The following is a 7,800-nucleotide window of genomic DNA, read 5'->3' on the forward strand; positions in this document are numbered from 1 at the left end:
GAAGGAAGGTTGGGCAATCCTACTTCCGTAGTGATACTGCCTCGGAAACCCAAGGAGGGGTCGCTATGAGTCGGGGCCGACTCGACGGCAAATAAAACAACAACAACAAGTAGAAATCAACAGATTTCTAGAAATATACTACTTACCTAAACTAACACAGACTATAGTCAAAAATTTGAACAGACTCATAACGAAAGAAGAAACTGAACAGGTCATGATCAAATTACCAACCAAACAAAGCCCTGGCCCAGACAATTTCACTGGAAAATTCTACTGAATGTTCAGAGAAGAAATGACACCAATCTTACTCAAACTGTTGCAGAACATAGAAAAGGATGAAATCCTCCCAAATTCATTTTATGAAGTAAACATAATCTTTATACCAAAACCAGGAAAAGACATCACTCAAAAGGAAAACTACAGACTAATATCCCTTATGAATATAGATGCAAAAATCTGCAACAAAATCCTAGCCAATAGACTGCAACAACATATCAAAAAAAGTGTCAGGGTCTAGGAGCTGGGTGAGAGACCCTCAACCTTAGGTTTCAGCTCTGCCTCATGTTCTCGGCCCACTGGAACTAGAGGTGTTTCTTCACTCAGATAGCTGCTGGCTGTTAAGGCTGACAAACCCAAGGTCAACAAGCAAAAAAGCACAGTCCCAATGTTACCAAACCACAGGCCATTGATTCAAGTCCTTTAAAATCTCAAGATTAGCAGAGTGTGGCAAGTTTCTGAACAATGACTCAGCTACTTGCAGGATTTAAGCATGCCATAATTTAGAGACCATTCCCAAAGCTGCTTCTTAGATATGGGAAGCAGATCACAGCCCTAAAGCAGCTACTCAGCTGCTTGTGGTAGATCCCACCATGGAGGTGATTGCCAGTTTTGTCATGGGGAATAACTGCCACCAGCTACACAGCCACTCAACCAGGCCCAGCCAAGTTGACACACAACTTTAACTTCCATAGTGGATCAAAGACCTAAACATAGAACTTTACAACTATAAAGCCATCGAAGGAAAAATAAGAAAAACTACTTTAAGAAACCATAAGAGATCTACATAAATGGAAGAACATCCCATGCTCATGGATAGGAAGATTAAACATTGTGAAAATATTAATTCTACCAAAAGCAATCTATACATTCAATGCAATCCCAATCCATATTTCATCAACATTCTTTAGGGATATGGAAAAAACAATCACTAACTTTATTTGGAAAGGAAAGAGACCTCAGATAAGCAAAGCTTATTGAAGAAGAACAAAAAAGTAGAAGGTCTCACACTGCCAGATCTCAAAATCTATTATACAGCCACAGTATTCAATACTGCCTGGTATTGGAATAATGACAGACACATAGACCAATGGAATAGAATTGAGAACCCAGAAATAGATCCATCTGCCTATAGTAAGCTGATCTTTGACAAAGGGCCAAAATCCATTAAATGTGGAAGAGAATGTTTGTTTAAGAAATGGTGCTGGCAAATTGGAGATCCATTTGCAGAAAATGAAACAAAGTCTGTACCTCACACCATACACAAAAACGAACTCCAGATGGATCAAAGACTTAAATGTGAAACCCAAAACTATAGAGTTCTTCAAGGAAAAACTAGGGACAAATTTAGGGGCCCTAATATATGGCATAAATAGACTATCAAGTATAACTCAAAATGCACAAACAGCAGAAGAGAAACCAGATGATTGAGACCTTCTAAAAATTAAAATTTTATGTGTTTCCAAAGACTTCTCCAAAAGAATCAAAAGATAACCTACAGATTGGGGGAAATAAAAAAAATTTGGTAATGACATATCTGACAAGGGACTTATCTCTAGAATTTATAGAAAACTCCAAAAACTCAATAAAAAAAGACAAAAAATCCAATTAAAAAATGGGCAGAAGACATGAATAGGTGCTTCACCAAGCAGGATATTCAAGCAGCCAACAAACATATGAAGAAATGCTCACGATCTTTAGCTATTAGAGAGATGCAAATCAAAACAACAATAAGATACCATCTTGCTCCAGCACTAGTAGCAAAGTTCAATTAGACAGAAAATAACAAATGCTGGTGAGGTTGTGGAGAGATTGGGACTCTCATACACTGCTGGTGGGACTGTAAAATGGTACCACCATTGTGGAAAGCAGTATGGTGATTCCTTCAAAAGTTGGAACTAGAAATACCATTTGACCCAGCTATTCCATTACTAGGTGTATATCCTAAAGAAGTGAGAGCCATGACAAGAATAGACATATGCACACCCATGTTCATCATGGCACTATTTACAATAGCCAAAAGATGGAAACAACCTAAGTGTCCATCAACTGAGGAATGGATAATCAAACTATGGTACATACACACAATGGAATACTATGCAACCCTAAAGAATAATTTAGAATCTACAAAACACCACATAACATGGATGAACTTGGAGGACATTTTGCTGAGTGAAATAAGTCAATCACAAAAGGACAAATATTATATCAGTCCATTATTGTAAAAGTCAAGGAAACGTTTATCTATGGAAGGACATTCTCTTTGTTGGTTATCAGGGGTGGGAGGGGAGGGGAGGGAATACTGTTAGATAGATAGAGATAAATATTGATTTGGATGAAGATAATGGCAATGTACCAAATGTGAGTGATCAATATAGTGGCATTGAGGAAGAGAAAGACATAGAGAGGTACGTGGGAGTTACAGACAACAAAGATGAACACTTTTGCACATATAGTATGACATGGTCAGTGAAGGCAAACATGAGTATATGGGTGGATAGATGGGTGGAAAGACTGAACTATTAGGTTTATCTATGAAGTGGGCAGTGTACCCAAGAACATGTTTAGGGTTGGCAGACAATGGTCCTATAAGTCTATGTGTATGATCTAAATTCCCAGTTGTATAGTAGAGCTGACAAGGGGTAAGGTTGTAGTCACTGCTTGGTCAGAGCCAGCTACCCAAAGGGACCAAGTAGTTGAACCTGTGGGCTCAGGACAACAGTCACAGGGGACAACAAGGTCAACTGGTATAACATACTACTCAAAACATTGTTCCACCTTCTACTTTGATGAGTAGTGATTGGGATCTTAGAAGCTTGCAAGCTGCCATCTAGACACAATGATCGGTCTCTCCTCATCCAGAGCCAAGAAGAATGAAGAAAACCAAAACTCCATGGAAACAATTAGTCCTAGTGACTGGTACACCATCCAAGCTGCAGCATATATGACTATGAGACCAGAAGAACTAGATGGTGCCCAGCTACTACTGTCAACCACTTGGAAGGGGATCTATGTAGGAGATCTTGGGTAGAGAGGGAGAACAATGTGGAACAAAACTCAAAATCATTTGGAGAAAAATAAAAATGGGGGACCAGGTTTGCTGGTCTGAATAGAGCTGGGTGGAACTACTGAGACTATGGCTTCTAGCTGCCCTTCAGGTCTGGAATTGAACCCATGCCTGTGGCTTCCAGCCACATAATAGATAGGCATATGAATTGAACATTTACCTGAGGTAGATACACTCCTTGGAGAGAACAAGCATGGGAGAAAGAAGGGCTGCTTATGCACAGGGAAACAGCTCAGCAGGCACTTGTGCATGGAGGCATGGACACAGGGAAGAGGTAATTAGCAAGAGGAAGTAAGAGGGGAGCTGTTGCATCATGGCAAATTGTGGTCAATGTCATGAGATAAAGTGTATGTGAACTGCTATATGGAAAGTGAATTTGCTCTGTAAGTTTTCACCCAAATCACAATTAAAAAAAAGAAAAAAGAAAAGAAATCAAATGATATATGTCATTGGGGGAGAAAAAAAGGAAAAGAAAAAGAAGGGCAAATGTAGGGGCTCTAATACGTGGCATAAATACACTATCAAATATAAACAAACAGAGGATAACCTGGAGAAGTGGGACCACCTAAAAATTAAACATTTATACACATCAAAAGATTTCATCAAAAGAATAAAATTAGCCACATACATTAGAGAAGCAACAGAAGGCAGAGTTGAAGTAACTTCTCAGAGACAACCAAACACCTTGAGAGAGAGAATCACCAGGACTGCCAACTAGGGACCATATTGTTGGGGAACATTATGCTCAACTGGTGCAACACAGTACATAAAAATCTTGTTCTATAACTTACCTTGGTGAGTAGCAACTGGGGTATTAAAAGCTTTTGATCAGCTATCTAAGATACAACTCTTGGCCCCTCTCATCTGAATCAAAAGAAGAGTGAAGGATATCAAAGACCTCTGGAAGCAATTAGTCCAAGGATAAGATGGACCATGAGGACCTCAGCCTTAATAACTCTGAAAACAGAAGAATTAGATGGTGCTCGGCTACCAATGCCAACCACTCAGAAAGGGATCAAAACTGGAGATCCTGGATAGAGTGGGAGGAAAAATGTGGAACAAAATTAAAAAACACAAAAATGACCAGAATTACCAGTTAGAGATTGATGGAACCTCCTACACTGTAGCCCTGGGTTACCCTTCAGGCCCAGAAATGGACTCACTCTCATGGATTGGCTGTCAGCAATCTCAATAGTAGAAAGACTTACATGTAGAACACCTACTCCAGGGTGATTCGCACACCTACTCTAGAGAGATGCACCTTTTATAGTAATCAGCCATGAGACACCAGAGGGGCAGCATTCACACAGAGGGAAAGCTGGACAGATAGGAATGCATGGTGAAGAGGGCACAAGGAGGGGGTAGTCACCAGGAAGGCAGGGAAGAGAGTTTGTCATGGTTGGGGATGGTAATCAGGGTGGGAAATCAAATATGCACAAATTGTTGAATATAAACAAATTTGTTTTGTAAATTTGTATGCAAAGCACAGTAATTTTTTTTTTAAATGAAATGACAAATGCTAAGAATGCAGAGAAAAGAGAGAGTGCATATTTTACAAGAATGTAAATGGTGCAAGCACTGTGAACACATTTTGATATTTCCTGAAAGGCTTAAATAGACAATTATTCTTTGACCCAGCAATTCCACTCTTAAGCATACACCTCCCCAAAATAGAAAACAAATACTCAAAAAAAATACTAGTAGAGAAATGTTGACAGCAGAACTATTCACAAAAGCCAAAATGTATAAAAACTTAAGAAACTATCACAGAATGAAAGTATGACCAAACTGTTGTATATACATACAGTGGAATATTATTTGGCCATAAAAAGAAAAGAAGTACTGTTACATGGTATAGTACAGTGGATCAACCTCAAAAAATATTATGCTAAGTGAAACAAGTCAGGTCATAATGATTAAAAATAAAGGAATAAAACAGAGAACCAACAAACTGAGGGAAAAAAAAAAAAACAACAGTGGCATTTCAGACAAGGGACACAACTCTAAAATTTATAGACTATTTTAACACCTCAACAACAAAAAGACAAAGAATCTATTTTAAAAATGAGCTGATGACATGAATAGACATTTCACCAAAGAAAACATTTAGGCAACTAACAAATACATGAAGAAATGGTCATGATTATTAGCCAGCAGAAAGATGCAAATCAAAACAATAATGCGATATTATCTCACCCCAGCTTTAGGAGCAAAGTTCAAGAAAACCAGCTAAAAACAAATGCTGATGATGGTGTAGAAAGACTGGAACCCTCATGCACAGCTAGTGGGAAAGTAAAATGGTATAACCACTGTGGAAACCTGTATGACGATTCCTGTAGAAATTGGAAATAGAAATTCACATGATCCAGCAATTCCACTACTAGATAGAGAAGTAAGAGCCATGACATGAATATATATATACACACCCATGCTCATCGCAGTATTATTCATGATACCAATAGGATAAAACAACCTACATGCCCATCAGCAGAAGAATGGATAAACTACAATACACACACACAAAGGAATATTATACAACAATAAAAAATCATGATAAATCTGTGAAACACCTCATAACATAGATGAACCTAGAGTACATTATGCTGAGTGAAATTAGTCTATCCCCAAAAGGCAGATGTTGCATGAGACCACTACTATAAAAAAGTCAAGAAAATGCTTACACATATAAAGAATCATTCTTTGAAGTTTATGAGGTGTTGGAGGGAAAGAGTGGGTAATCTAGATAAAGATAGGTATTAGCTTAAGTGAAAGAAAAACAATTTACAATAAGGGGAGGTCAGCACAAAATAATCAAGGTAGAGGAAGACATTGTGAGGAGCACTAGAGTTGAAGGCAACAAAGGTGAATCTATTACATATATCATCTTGGAATAACAGTATAGCAATAAGCTTCTAGTGGATACATAGATAGACACTCAAGCTGAACAGAAGTGGAAAGATGAATGAAACTATACCCACAGAAATTCAGGTTAGAGAGATTATATTTCTACATATGTACTTAAATGTGCTGGGAATATATCCATGAAAATAATAGAGCATACAGGGCAAAGTTATGAAAATTTCTTAGACACAACCAAAGAACTTGAAAAATAGTCTTGGGGGACATTAAAATCAATTGGCATAACATACGCCACAAGATGTTTTCCATCGTACTTTGGTGAGCAGCAACTGGGATCTTAAAAGCTTGTGAGTGGTCATTTAAGATGCAAGTATTGATCTCTCCACATCTGGAGCAAAGAAGAGTGAAGAAAAAGAAGCAAGGAAAAAAATTAGTCCAAAGGACCAGTAGACCACGTGAAACTCAGCCTCTGTGACCCTCAGACCAGAAGAACTAGATGATGCTCACCTATGCTGACTGCTCTGAAAAGGATCAGGATAGGAGGTTCCTGATAAAGTGGAAGAAGAATGTGTGACAAAATTCCAAATCATAAAAAACTTAAACTTACTGTTCTGACAAAGGCTGGTGGAACCTCTGAGATGTCTAAGGCCCTTTAGACACCCTTGCAGCCTGGAAGTGAGTTCAAACCCATGGCTCAACTTTCAGCCAAAGGATGGACAGCCTATGAAGTGAACAGTAATACCAAAGAGGTATGCACTTCCTACAACAAGCAACAAAACGGGCTCAAACGGGCAGCATTTACCCAGGAATAAAGCTCAGAAGATAGGAAGGAATAGGAAAGAAGGATGAAGGAAAATGGTAAACAGGGAGAAAATGGGAAGAGTGCCGTTATATTTTTGGGATTGTAATGAATGTCATAAAGCAAAATATGTATGAATTGTTGAATGGAAAACCAATTTGCTCTGCAAACTTTCATCTGAATCACAATTAAAAAAATGCATTGTAAAAAGTTGTGATTTGGCTGGTTATATTGGTGTCATAGGGAGCTCTGGTAGTGTAGTGCCTAAGGCATTTGACTGCTAACTGGAAGGCTGGTGATTCAAACCCACCAGCCATTCCTTGAAAGGAAAGTTGGGCAATCTACTTCTGCAGTGATGCTGCCTCGGAAATCCAAGGAGGGGTCTGACACAACAGCAGTGAGTTATTAGTGTCATAGAAATATATTTACAGCCTTAAAAATTTACATAAGATTTGGAGTCTAATTTAAGATGTATTAAAGGTAATTTAATTTCTTTGTCTTAATTATTTAGATACAAGTTCTATTTCTACTCTTGTTACAATAATTTTCCATAGCTCATAATAGCTTTGGAATCAATAGATTTTCTGTTAAGAAAGTTAGAAATAATAGCCGATACCATGTAAATTTACCATCTTTTTAAAGTAATATCTTCTTGAACTGGAATCTTTCAAGTTTGAAAGATTATTAAAAAAAAAAAAAAGATTCAAGGAGAAAGCATGAAGGCACTGTTTTTTTTTTTCTTTTTATTCTGATTTGGGTGAAAATTTACAGAGAAAATACACTTTCCATACAGCAGTTC

This window comes from Orycteropus afer, unplaced genomic scaffold, assembly GCF_000298275.1.
Source record: "Orycteropus afer afer isolate SDZICR_OR568_19922 unplaced genomic scaffold, OryAfe1.0 scaffold00102, whole genome shotgun sequence".
In the NCBI taxonomy this organism is placed as follows: domain Eukaryota; kingdom Metazoa; phylum Chordata; class Mammalia; order Tubulidentata; family Orycteropodidae; genus Orycteropus; species Orycteropus afer.